The following is a 15,286-nucleotide window of genomic DNA, read 5'->3' as shown; positions in this document are numbered from 1 at the left end:
GCAACTTGAAATAATTAATTTCAGAAACGAGAGCATTCTAATTATCAGCAAACATGGTTGGCAAGGTTAATTAATATGGGTATTATGCCATTCTTAAACCGAAATAAATTTAATGTTGATGCATAGAAGCATCAAGTCGATCATTCTTTTTGGTATATTAAGTCTGCAGAGTTTACACGCTAGTCTGAAGAGGGCCTAAATTCTGTAAAGTAGAAATCCTGTCTGTTTCCAGTGACCACTTGCGTGCATTTTGTTGTCCTGATAATGAAAGCAAATTTGTAATGAAATGTGATATAATTAATCCTTTCAAGCAAAAGTTTGCACCGAGGTATATTCAGTAGAACTTACTCTGATTTCCTACAATATGGGAAGGATTCGACGCTCGCTGTCTTCATTACATCCACATCTTCTGTTTCTTGAGCAACCTACAGCAACCTACAACGGGAAGCACCTCTTTTCACATGGCAAGCTCCTGTTCAGTAACAGGATAATTAGACAAATTCAAGAATAATAGCTCGATAAGGATATTGCATCAAACTATTATACATAATAGAGATCACGAAGGTAATCTACAAACAAAGAAACTGTTCATGGAGTCACCGATCAGATGGCCTCGACTATCTGACAACTAAAGTTTTTACTCTCACGGGCATGGGATAAAAGCTGTAAAGTATTCATTAGGAGCCAAATCCATTGGTTTATTACCCATTTGGAAAATACGAGAGACAATTTAGCCTCATTGATTCACTATCCGCTTCGCCTGGAAGTACATGCATGCTACAGTTTAGTACAAAAGATTGATAGAAACACACTACGGAAGAAAGATATTATTAGAAGGGAAGGTGCAATTCAAAAAATGGGAAAAATAATGAAAAATGGAAAATAATGATGGCTAAACAATTAACACCCTTCTTTTACGCGTGAATATGGATTCCTAGCTGCAGCCATGAATATTGAAATATACACAATATATAATGAAACCCGTGCCTAATTGCAAGGACTATAAGAGAGATCATAATGCCTTAGTGTGGCCACAAAAAGAGAGAAAAGGGATACACCGCAATTTCATAGAGCACAATGAGGCAAAAATTACACAGTTTTGGACAAGGCTTAGCTTCAGAAATTACATCTTTTACAGATTCTTCTGAAACAAGGGATAGCTTCAGACTTTGGCAATGTCATCTCTCGCCCGACAATGATTCGAGAAGAACAGATTCCTCCACCTAGAAAAAATCAGTAGGGGATGCTTCAGTCACTTTTACCCATAAAGAAGATGAATTCAAATTAAAAGGATCAAAACAACATAGGATGAGTCCTTCCAAGTGAAGACATATTCCTCATAATTTCTGACATCAGCATCCAAGGCCTGAAGTACTTGATCAATTTCAAGCCTTTAGAATCTTTGATTATATGTGCTGAGATCCCTAGAAGTGTACTAACAACAAAAATTTCTCAACATTGTGCTAAGGGATTGTTAAAGGAAGTATCATTTCTCCAGGAAACAGAAATACTTTGTATTCATATAAACATTAAGTGTGTGTACAGTATCAATTTTCCCCCCAAAGCCCCAAACTCTTTGAGCAGGTGCTTGAGAGTAGCAAATGATTGAGAGAAAACTAAAGAATTTGTATTAAGCACAGTGGTCGAGAGAGAAGCAACATAACACCAAAGCATTGAATTCCCTTTCCTCATCTATAGCAACAACAATAGCAGGGTCCTCCAAGAGATCTTGTTTCCATACATCTAGGGTTAAATATAAGAACATGTTTATGTTGAACGCTCATAAATGTGCTGAGCAAGTTCTTCAATGATAAGTCAGCACATAGTCATAATGAAGCGAATTTACTGAGGTTCCATAAATTACAGGCAGAAGGATATGGCTTAGAAGCATCAAAAGCATACCTAGACCTGCAATGAAACTAGATGATAGTTAACAACATTTGACAAGAATATTAATTTGTGAGAGCAAAATGGTTTCAGGCATCAAAATAAGCTGAAAGAGGTAAAAATATTAGTCAATTTTACAGCATTCATAGAAGCAGATGATAAAGCAAGCATCACAAGAAAAGAAAAACTAACATCCAGGAATTAATTTAAAATGAGGGCATATTTACGGTGATATTTGTCGTGAAAGCCACAAGTTGCAATAATGTTTTAAAGGTGTTTACATGATCTCAGATGACATTTACATCACTATCAGGAAAATTTGTGTTCACTTCGATTATTTAGCAATCAGGAAGTCCATTTTACAACAGCAAAAGATACTATAAAACAATTTACTGCTGTTAAATTGCGTGACAGTTCAAAATGAACGTCTAGTACCCAGGATTTCAAATATTAGGTTTCTTGACATGTTGCACATTAGATCATCAGACTATGACGATGACACCATGCAGTTGCAATGTTAAAGGTGTAGCTACTTACCATCCCAGTTCAAGGTTTAGTACATTAGATCATAAAACAATGACGGTGCCTTTTCCCATTAAGTCTTTAACATTCATGCGGGGATGTTCTTTATTATAATTCTATAACTCTGACCATGACATGATTCAGCACAAGTTTAAAATCTAAAAAATACAGCATCATGGGGCAAAGTGAATGTGCTAATAAAATACAACACGGATGCTAAGTAGCTAAACCACCATAGTACAAGGGGAGCATCTGCACAAAACTTTTAATTTATTACTATTGGGATGCTCTGAAATAAAATGGAGAATTCTACAAGTGTTTTTACAAATGCCATTGTGGACAAATCTACATACAGGAGCAAATGGATTAATGCATTTACAGAGAAGATCTCATTGCCTAACTCACTCTAATCCCATGGCAAGTTCACATAATAGTGATATGAAGATAAATTTTGATGGTGGTCAAGGAAGCTCAACTGAGTTTCTCCCGACAGAGTGTTTGGATAGATGGAGACTCCCTGCTAGTTGTCTAGTTGCTGCTACGACTCACAACAAATAATCCTTCTTTATAAATTAGTAGTTTGACTAATTGTAAGGACATGATGAGCCTTCCAGCAATAATGGTCATGTGGAGGGCATCACATATAATTAAATAAGATAAGGCAGCTAACTGGATTGTCAGTCTTGCAACTAGCTTCTACCTCAGACATGTTTTGTACTCTAATTATCCAACTGAATTGGAGTAGATTATGCAACTTCATCAATTTTCTGTCTAAGAATATATAAACATTTCAAGGGTTTCATACCAGGTTTTATTATAGCAGATAACAATGTCCTAGAAGAGAACATCAGTATGCATACGTATTTTTTGGCTGAAAGTGCATGTTACAGATGAATAAGTGCAAAGACGCTCAAATGAATAAGTACACAAACTCATGACACGTCTATATCTTTTCCGCCTAGAGAAGTTAATGAAACAGTCCTCAGATGTCCTGCAGGCCTGACAAAGGGGTTCCATAATGATTTATGCTAGAAAAAAGATATCATTTCATAGAGAAAGTATGCGTCACAAATGGGTATGAGAGTTAACAATGAAAGTCAATGTGAATTAGGTAAGGCCACGTTAACATAAAACAGATAAATATACATCATCTGCAATCAGCAATCGGCCATATTTGTCCTGCACAAGAAGAAAAATGATTGTTTAGTTTAATATCCTGCCGTAAACGGAAAATTAGATATTAGCATATTGCTCTATACAAGATGCTGGCATGTTATTCTATCAAAAGGGACCACAAGAAAATCAATCCGGAAATGATGCCATTTCTGCATGAAGAAAGATATACCTTAACAGCAACAAAAAGCAGCGGATCAGATGGTGTATAAATCATACATATGTGCTCCATCCTGAAAATCAAATGCTTCAAAAAAGCAATTAACAAACAAGGCTAACATAAAATCACAACTTCCTTAGTATCTCATAATAAAGTTAAGCCCAAGTATAGATTAAATATTCCACAATGAGATGTTTAATCTAGCAATTCTAGCCTCTTACTTGTTACAGCTTAAAGTAGAGCATTGTATCTATTACATTTTCCACAATAAGATGCTTAATTCAGCCTCTTAGTGATGACAGTTATCCGCCATGAGATGCCAAATTTAGGAACAAAACGTATTCTTAAATAAGAAAGATGAATTAATCAAAAAGAAGCAGCAGAAAACAAAGAAAAGCAATCAATTGTGCATATACTTTAGGATAATCCATAACATCTACATTTGGTTTTATTTTTCTTCTTCTTTTTCTGGCATATGTCTGAGCCTGTGAGGGTGAAGTTGGAGGCTAAGAATGGAGATACCCATGATTCTTAGAGAACATAACTAATCATGTGGTTCCATCGCAAACCGATCAGATGCAAAATGTCCTTCAGTTTTTTCCAGATGACATCATCAAAGCCAGTTCATATTTATATGCACATTGTGCTAGTACTGATGAGACTTATAATTTCTTGCATTGTTTAGAACCACTTTTTGGATATTAAAAATTAGTCCTACCCGTTCAGTCATCATAGTTTGTAAGCCTTTTCCTAATTCCTTTGGTAGTCCTCTCAGGCAAGCTCAACTGGTATTCAAGAACACAAAATGCTCATAATCAAATTATCATATGCACAGGTATAAAATTGAAATATTTTGTTCCATATAATCCCCAATCAGCTGAACTTTTTATGATCCTGTACTTGTTTGGCCTTCAAATGAAAAGATTAAGATGTATATAACTATGAAGCTTTCTCGGACCTCACGCAGGTAGATAAGTAGTCAATTTCATTTTCGGTATCAATATAGGAATCCACGTTAAACACCATTTGCCAAATCAGTAAAGAAATTCTAGATATAGCTAATAGCTCCTTGTATCACCTCTAAAATGACCTAATAGCTTGCTATAATATAATTTTACATCTCCAATAGGCACTATCTGCAACCTGAGTGCCTTAAATGGCATTTCACCAAGGCAATAAATTAGACCAACAAGATGCACAAAAGAAACTAAAAAAATTATTAAATAAGATCGAGTAGAAGTTTCTTGTGTTTGAGCAAAATAATAAATAGCTATCAACTAATCCTTGTCAAGGCATGACAGACAGAACTTTAGGATCTATATCTGTGATCTAAGGACTGGTATATCTGATGGAAGAGCACAGCTGCTTTATTTACATCTACATTTAAGGCTAGAAACGCCAAGTTGTGCTGTTGACTTAACCAGGGAGGGAACACTGTGATTCTGAATGTAGTATCATTATCAACATAAACATTATTAACTGGTGTTAATTTCATTTAAAACTTTGATTTTATATCTGCACCACATGATGCATCTTATTTACCCGTGAAGCCTAACAGAACTCCCCAGTGCTAATCTTAGAATGGCACTCTGTGACATAATAATCCAAGACATAATATAGAAGACTGGAGGAAATTATGGACTCTGTGGTGAAGAACATCAATGAAAAGATTGTAGAATAATCTCACCAGATTAAAGCAAGTTATTTCCACACCTTCAGTAGGCAAGCCATCGACTGCTTCATCATCTGCATGATTCAATAAGCTTTAGTTGTAAACTTCCAAAAATAATACAAAACAGAAAGAATAGATATCCATGATTCCTCTGATAACAGGTATTTTGGAGCTCACTAATACATGAAGGGGAAAAATCAAAAAAGTTAGTTTCTTGCTTATTGCAAATGTTGTACAAGTGAAATTTATTTGATGGTTTTACGCAATCACATAATTATTATATTATAATATTTAGTATTTACAAGATGAACTTAGTTGATGGTATGTTCTAACTTAGTTACCATTTTGTGATTTCCTTGTGGATTCTGCTACCATCCACCTTATGTGTGGATGAGGTTGCATACCCTTCTTGCACAGCAATCCTAGACATCGTCATGTTAAGCAGTTTCTATCAAAATAGATCAGTTTTGGAGCAGGAGGATTCATGGAGAAATTGTTTTAAGTGTACCATCGTCTGATATCTAAGACTGAATGCTCTAGGTTACCAACGATGAGGAAGGAATCAATACTAGGTAGAGGCTTTTTCATAAATCTAGAAATAAACCCTTCTTTTCAAACTGTTTAGCTCATCATCCAAATAATGGTCCTCCAAACTTTTTGAGTTAGATTCTAGAAGATGGAAGATTATAGCTTTGCTATGATAGAACTATATGTAACTCTACTCTAACTAGCCAAATAAAAAGCATTTAGCAAAAGACTGTGCTACTGTATGAAATTAAGATTTAAGATATATATTTCTACATTGTGCATATATCATTATCTGAATATCATTTTCGGCATGTACTACCCTACGCATTCCCTATAACACTAAAATTTATAATTTTGTATAAACACCTAGAAGTGAACATGCGGCATTCATCCCACAAAAAATTCTCTCAATCAAACTCTATATTACTATGTACATATGTGGAAGTAAGAAAACATCATAAGGCCAATGTATTAAATATCAAAAATATTGGATGGCAAAAATTCATATCAGATTGCGGAGATTAGGGATATATCAGGGAAATGTTAAAAATATCGGGTGTCATATCAGATGATGTCCATATGTAACATAATATTGTAATATATAATCAAAACATATTTAATGTGTTCTAAACTTAAGAAATTGTGTCATGAATAATGATATATGACGTTTAGAGACATTAGATACAAGTAGAGGTCTAAGAGAGAGAGAGGACATGAACAGAGGAGAGAGAGAGGAAGACAGAGAGAGAAGGGAGAGAGAAGTTGAGAGAGAGGAGAGAGGAGGAAGAGAGACAGAGGGTTCTGAGGAGGAGCTGAGAGAGAGGAGAATTGGAAAAGAGAGAGAGAGTTGAGAGAGAGAGAGGAGAGGAGGAAGAGAGGCAAAGGGTTCTAAGGAGCTGAGAGAGAGGAGAATTGGAGAAGAGAGAGTGTGGAGAGAGAGGAGAGAGATTCGTACCTGAGATTCCCTAGCGTTTTTGAGCAATAGTGTCAAACAAAGAGGGAGGAGAAATATGAGATTGACTAGGGATTTAGGGTATTTGGGTTTGGGAATTTATTAAATTTTCGGGTCTGGTGGAACCAAAACCAAACCTAAACTCAATAACCTTTTTCATTTGGATATTAACCAATATCGGCCAATATTTCCTCAATGAAATATCAGCTGATATTTCCGATATATCCAAAAAAAATGGTAGAAATCAGAAAACGATATTTTTTTCATAAATATCGTATCGGAAGGGTATCAAAGCCGATATATCGGCCGATATTTAATACACTGCATAAGGCTGAGCATATTCTATTTACACAACACAACGGCTTGACTCAAGGTATACAACAACTGAGAAGATGATGTGGCTCAGTTGGATTCATTGATAGGACTGTACGTGGTCAGAAAGAACAAATGGAGGATAATAAATTAAGCTAGTTGAAACATACGAATTAATCCAAACTCCATTCTTATACAACATATTTCTCTAAATTTAAAGTGAAACATACAGTGTAGCTAACATGAGCAATCTCCAAACTATGTTCGTGGAGAAAACTTATGCTGCAAGGAATGAGTATTGAAAAAAGTTTTGCAAAGAAAACCAAAAAACAAAATTATTGTATCACCTTTCAAAGTGAAACTGTCTAGCCTATATTTACAAAGCCTAAACATGTACGGAATTTTTAAAACTCTTATCTAAATTTGTTAATACCTATATATTGAGCTTTCTTCTAGATGTCTTGGTGTCAAACTCATAACTGCAATATAAATGTATATCTACTACTGTCATTTAACTCTATCTTCAGTTGCTAATTTATTCCAACAAACAAAAACACACAAATATTTGATAATATTTAGTATATCAAATCCCTGTGTTGAGTTCTTATGATCCTTAACTACAACCTACAAAACTAACGATCTATATGCTTAATGTTGTGTAACCGTCACTGTTTTAAATATCGGCCGATAATCGATATTATCGGCCGAGTTATCGGATTTAGGAGCTCTCCGCTAGGATAAATTGGATTTTGAATCGGTTATCGTTTTTGTAGGTTTATCGGCGATTTATCGGCGTTATCGGCACTTATCGGCCGATAAGTAAGACTTTTTTATCGGGATTATCGGGATTATCGGTCCATTTTGACTAACATTATATTTTTTCAAGGCTATGATGCAAGTTTCGCTTTCTACAATTTGTTAGTGATTCTAAACATGATGATTTACATTTTGGTATGTTTATATTTCATTAAACATGATTAGATTATATTTTTTAATTGTTATATTATATATACACATCATCCAGTATATCACTCCGATAAATACTACTTATCCCCGATATATCCCCGATTTCCGCTATCCGATAAGGATTTTGGCCGTCCGATAAATCCCCGATAACCGATATTTAAAACCTTGGTAACCGTAAGTCCTCAGCTGCCCACTTGCCATAACAAAGAAATTGCAGTAACAAGGTACATCTAAATGTCATAAGATAATAGAATTATGCACAAACCAAACTTATTTTCTGTTGCAACAATAGAAGTTAAACTATACTGCCTGTGCGGAACTCCAAAATGTCTTCTTCAGAACAACAAAAGCCTCCCCTGGCAGTATAACAAAACCTGAAAACATGAGAGAGATATAATAAAATTTTAATTAGTTCAGTAACATAATAAGTTACAAAAGAAAGTATTTTTGTCATGAACTGATACAAAAAAAAAAGTTAAAAGAGTCAAAGAAAATGTTTGAATCAAAGTATTATGTCCTGACTAGATACTTCTACAAACGACTAAAAACAAATGTAAAGATAGAAATCAGGATCTCTACCCACTAATTACAAGATGCATATGTATCTTGGCAAGTGCGTATGCAGCGGCAGAAATGATGGCTTCAATTTCTTCATCATTTACCTGCCCAACAGTAACAGGAGTTCTAAGTAACAAAGGAAGTTCAGTCATCAGGTTAGCCCTTATGGAAAAACACTATAAATCACAGTAAAACAAGCAAAATTAACTGGAATTTTATTTATGTTTGAAAGTGGTAAATGCTCAGAAACATCAAGATGCCAGCATGAGCATACACCATGTCTTTTGATATTGGGCAAAAGTAAGCATGCTCACCCCCATGTTCGCTGTAGATAGGAGATTAGGGTGATGATTTTGATTAAGCTAAGGTGACTTTGTGTAGGTGTTGTTGCATGGCAGTTTCGCTGCTGCTGCAGGAAAAGAGAACAGGGAGGGGAAAGCTGCTTGTTTGATGATAAAATCACTAACACATCGAAATTGGGGGTTGTTTAATGACTTCAGGAAACTGAGTAGGAATGAGCAATGGATGATTTGCGATAAACATAAGAATAGGATAATAAATTACAGATAGAGGAGAGCTTCACACCCAAGGGCACACCCAAAGGCAACTGACATGCCTAGCACTTGCACTCAAAGAGATTTCACATAATCAAATTTCATTAATCATTTTCTGCCTATGAAAGATGGGATACAGGTTATTTATAAAGAAACTAACAAGCCGTAATGTGATAGAAATAAATAAATTCCTAACAACAAATCAAATCTAAAGAAACAGAAGAGAAAACTAACCAATTATCTAAATCATATACCAACTGCATTATCCTAACTCTAATAGGATAGAACAAAATCCTAACTAACTCTCAAATTGAATCCATTTAAATCTCATAGGCTGTCTTACATCAAATCTCCCATTGCTGGAGAAAACATGACCTCCAGTTTTATAATGGGAGTATATAATTTCCTTTAATCAGTAAGTGACATTGTTGCACAAACTGTAGGGTCTTCAACAATATTTGCAAAACTTGATGTTGGGTTAGTGGAAAAGCATCTAGGATAACAAAGTGAAGTTGAAGTAAATTGAAGTGAGCATTGATCTGATTATGCGTCAAGATTTCAGCCTCAGGCTCAGGTTAAAACCCTAACTTTTGCTCGTGATCTGTCTCTTGCTCTATTTCTAGTTCAGGCTCAAGTTCAGGCTTCAATTTCGGCTCAAGCACGGGCTTGGGCTCTATCACTTGATCGCTTCAACTTTTAGCTCTAATTCTAATTCTGACTCTGGTCCTAGCTCAGGACATCTCTCATTAATAATTCTCTTCAATCAATCTATCTAATCTTTTGTTTATCTTATTCATTTTAAGCAAGATTTTCTTAAGTAAAATCCCAGTGTAATCAAATTGCTCTGGTACAAAATGATGTGGATCAGACTGAGAGGACTCAAATCCTAAAAGACTCCGTATTGATTGTTCAGGGTCGGAGAGGAAGAATATGGTTGAAACAGACTATCGCAACTTGTGAATGCTGAACAATGAAGAATGTGTTGTCCTTTGCAAAAGGCAGAGGCCGTTTCCTGTAAAAAGGAGATTATGGTGATGATTTTGATTAGGCTAAGGTGACTTTGTGTTGGTGTTGCATGGCAGCGTCGTTGCTGCTACAGTAAAAGAGAAAACAAGGAGGTGTAAGCTGCTTGTTTGATGATGAAGTCACTAACACATGGAAATTGGGGGCTGTTTGACAGCTGCAGGAAAGTGAGTAGGAATGAACAGTGGATGATTTGGGATAAACAAAAGAATAAGGATAATAAAATTACAGACAGAGGAGGGCCTCACGCCCGAGGGCTCACACACCCAAAAGCAACTCACATGCCTAGCGCTTCACATGCACTCAAAAGAGATTTCTCATAATCAAATTTTATTAATTATTGTTTCCCTCCAAAAGAGAGGATATAGGTTATTTATAAAGAAACCAACAAACCATAATCTAATAAAAATGAATAAGTTCCTAACAACATCAGATCTAAAGAAATACAAAAGAAAACTAACTAATTATCTAAACCATATACCAACTGCATTATCCTAACTCTAATAGGATAGAACAAAATCCTAACAAACTTTACAAACTGAATCCATTCAAATCTCATAAACCATCCTGCATCATCCTCTCTCCCTCCCCCTCCTTCCCTCCCTCCTCCCTTCTCAAGGCATGAGCCAGATTTACAACCAGATATCATGGTGATACTCTTGCACATGCAATTACTAACTAAGAATTTGATACTGATCCTGAAAGGTAAAACAGGGCACCGAAAAGGAAGAAAAAAATAAAAGCGATATTTTCCCAACCTATCCTATCTTCTTAGTTTCCTTCTTTTCTTTTTCTTTTTTTTTTTTTTGTGTGGATATATATGTGAGGTTATATGGCATTTTAGAAAACATCTCCTCTTAAGAAAATTATGAATATTTTAATTGGTACTTTTCCACTACATGTCCATCCAATGCCAACCAAAAAAATCCATCAATCAAACCAAAACCATCTAGATTAGCTGTCTACGAGTCTATCAGTGATCTACGGGAATCTGTCGTCTTGGCTCAGTCTAGACAAGAATTATTCCCAAACAATCAGAATGGAGACATCACTGAAATTCAAATTCCCACAGGTTATAATGCAAATTCGTGCCAAAAACACTATGAATAGCCATAATCCAGCAAAGAACCAAACACCTTCTGTCATAAGTTATCATCCAAATTTAGTAACCGAGGCAAATAGTAGCATTCAACAAATCTAAACATCTTGCAACTGAGCATTGTCTCCTGTAAGGGAAACAAAGTTGTTTATTTACACCCAAATCCTACACAGAAAATTTCACCTATGAGGTGGCCGATCACTGGGTGCATTGTATTTGTTTTACCCCTTAGACACTTGTATATTTGCATCTCTATTCTCAAAACATGAATGTTGGGAAAATTATCATTTAAAGAAGATGTTATAGGGAAATAACATCAGAACGCAAATCTAACAACTGAAGGAAGCATGTTGTGATCTCAAGTATAACAAAGAAATACAGCCCAACACCATGTGCTGCACCATTTATGGTTATTAAGAAATCCATTGGACTTTGATCTGTTCAATGGATGACTAAGAAGCCTCAACTTACCTAGTGACTAAATTGAATAATTAGAAGACAAGCATTAACCATAATGATTTTCATTTGCGGCTGTTTGGTTGGGATGGAAATCTTGGGAATATGCCATAAAATTCTCATTTAGCTATTTACTTTTCATATACTTAAATTGTCTTTCAAGAGGCATTAGATAATTGTTGTGAAAGGAGTTGTTAATTGGGGCATACAACTATTTCTCTAAAATAGATTGGAAAAGACTTCTGGAGGAATTTTTCTAGTAAGGAAGTCTTCACACTTTACGGGTAGAACTTGAATTTACCACATAAGAGACTCTTGTATGAGGTAATAGAAGACATCGTGAGACTCTTTATTAACCATTTACCATTAGTTTAAGCCCCTCTAATAGACAGTGGTTACCTGATGAGATTGGCACTTTATTTGAAATATAATTTTTTCAACAAAGAAGATTGGCAAAGAATTTTTGAGGAATTTCTCTGGTAAATAAAGGTTCTCTGTCAGGAGCTTCAAGGAAAAGTAAGGGAGATTGGTTTACCCCATAAGGAACTCTTGTATCTGAACCTGCAAAAGCACCATGGGGCTCTAACATAACAAGATACAATTAGTTATCAAGGATACATTGATGACCAATTGCTGATGCTGGATCAAGGCATCAGGAAAGCTATTGTTTGCTAAATAGAATCGCAAATGCCTTTCGAAGTATCTTTTTAGTTACGAAATAAGGCTTGAAGAAGATTAGAGGTGTTAGAAGTTACAACCAAAAACCTCTTGTACCCAGTAGGAAAGGCGCAAAAAAATCCCTTGAAATCACTTCCTTTAGTTGACTATTATGATCACTCCCTTCCCACCCAACATTCCTGGGCCGATCTCCAAAAGGGCATGATAAAGTGTTATTACTAGGGTCACTAGACAAGTCCCTATTAAACTCTCTTGTAAGCATACACAGAACAATCCTCTCTTTAGCCATAAGTTGACACATAAAGTTTCACAAAAGTTTTAGAAGAACTGGTCAAGAAATGGACTAGCCCCAACAAGTTGGAACACTTCAAATAACACCAAGTATCATAGCAATGAGAAAGCAAAACAAAGTTAACAATGTTGGAGAATAGATGAACAAACTAATATTAAATTTGCTTCCTTATAAGAAAGGACTACGCAAACGAGATTATTAACTATGGTTGAGGTAACTATGTGTCAGACATTTTAAAGACATAGGTTCTCTAGGTGAAGGACAAGTCCAACATTTTTCAAAAAATTTCAATATTTTTTAAGAGTTGGTAGAAACTAACATCCTGTACTCAAAGAAACATAGCTACATAATGTATATTGATACTAAAGAGAAAAAAAATCAGTTAATATATAGACTCAACACTATTAGCGAACTAATTGACAAAGATAAAGAGTCTTACAGCAGACCATCCATTAAAATTTGAGCTCTTCAAAAAATCTGCACAGGCCTGCAGCGGAGGAAACAATCACTCCATTTCCTTTGAAAAAACCACATTCTAAAGAGAGAGAAGAAAAAGTTTTCAACTTTACAACGCAGCCACACTCACGCTTCCAGGGGGCAAAGAAGCATACACTCCTGAACTCCCCAGCTCTCAAAAAAAAACCTAAACCCTGGCCTACAGATAAACACATCATTTCCCGAACTCTGAACCCTAAACCCTAAAACCCCAAAACCCTGGCTCGAGTATTGGAAGCCCTTACAATGGTAGCAACTTTCTTTGAGGACGCCATGAGGACCCGGCGATGATGATGATGATGATGAGGGTTTCTTCCTTGATGATGATGAGGGTTTCTGTTTGGAGGCGGAGCAAGGAGAGGAGCGGAGGAGGAGGAGGGTTTTGTGGGCCCAGTTTCTTGTTGAGGAGAAGAAGGAAATTGCGGATTGGATGGGGGAGAGATTAGATAACGAGGTGAAAGGAAACAAACTAGGGCATCGAGGAGAGCAGGAGGGAGATGAGATCGCCACCATTTGCCATTGTTTTGATTTTAATTCAAGAAATGGGCATGGCGAGCGCGAGAGAGAGAGAGCGGCGGGTGAGAAAGGGGTACATTTGCGCATATTGATGATTATTTAACGGGTTATATACAAATAATTATTTAACGGGTTATATACAAATAAATGAATAATCCTATAAAATAACCATTAAAATGGAGAGAGAGAGAGAGATAAAAGAAGGGGTTTCTTAAAAAAAGATATTTTTTTCTAAATAATTAGCAAAACCAACCGTTTTGCTAGTTATTTAGCAAAAACGATCTTTTTTTTTACTTGTTGGCCAAAAAGATGTCGGTTTTGAAAAACTGACTCTTCGAAACATACGGGGCTACTAGTCCCGTATATAGTAGCCCCCGTATGTTTAGTGGCTAGTAATTGGTCACTAATTTTAAACCAGAAAACCCACGGGACTACTGGTCCCGTGGGTTTTACCCTTCAAAGGAAATTCAACCGGCTCCTCTTTGCCTTCGATCAGCTCCTCGCACTTCTTCCAATCCCTTTCAATATTGATCCTCCCCTCCTCTTCACCTCCAATACCATGGTCTCCAGCTTCTTCCTCTTCCTCTTAAGTCGTTCCCTCCTCGAACTGCCTCTCGTGATGTGGTACCCGTGGAGGCAAAGGGAACAGGTGCATCATGGCTCTGTTAGTGCATGTGAATCCAGCGAAAAGGAGCACGAAGGGGAAGGAGAGAGCGAGACAGAGGAGAGCAAGAGGCGCGACGAAAGGAGCCGAGGCAATCGATGCGCCCACGATCGCTAACTTCTCGAAGACATCCCACGATGACCTGCTGCCCTTTGTGCTTCCTACTTTACCAAACTCTCCTCCCTCAGAGCACTCCATCAAGGGGGAACAGGGATTTAGTGAAATGAGAATGGAGAGAGAGAGAGAGAGAGAGAGAGAGAGAGAGAGAGAGAGAGAGAGAGAGAGAGAGCGAGAGAGGAGAGAGAGAGAGAGAGAGAGAGAGAGAGAGAGAGAGAGAGCCCGTAAATGATGCTGAAGAAGTGTAGTTAGAGACGCGTGGATGACATGGGGACAAATCTTGATGGTACGTGGAGGGTCTTCATGTGGGTGGCTCCACTCCCTGGGCATTGTTGAATTTCCTTTGAAGGGTAAAACCCATAGGACTAATAGTCACATGGGTTTTCTGGCTTAGAATTAGTGGCCAATTACTGGCCACTAAACATACGGGACTACTAGCTCTGTATGTTTCGAAGAGTCAGTTTTTCAAAACCGACATCTTTTTTACCCGTTGGCCAAAAAGAGATCGTTTTTGCTAAATAATTAGCAAAACGGTCGGTTTTATTAATTATTTAGCAAAAAAGATCTTTTAAAAAACCCATAAAAAGAACCATTGAAATGGAGAGAGAAAAATAACAGGCGGCCCTAGTTCTTTTTTATCCTCCTACGTCTCGCTTTCAAAT

At 36.5% G+C, this 15,286-nt stretch overlaps 1 pseudogene; it reads right to left on the bottom strand.

Moving 5' to 3' along the window:
• On the bottom strand, window positions 67–14,669 carry LOC109837727 (annotated as a pseudogene).

Source organism: Asparagus officinalis, chromosome 4 (genome assembly GCF_001876935.1).
Source record: "Asparagus officinalis chromosome 4, Aspof.V1, whole genome shotgun sequence".
NCBI lineage: Eukaryota > Viridiplantae > Streptophyta > Magnoliopsida > Asparagales > Asparagaceae > Asparagus > Asparagus officinalis.
The sequence above is the reverse complement of the archived record's forward strand: the minus strand, read 5'-3'. Positions and strand labels throughout refer to the sequence as shown.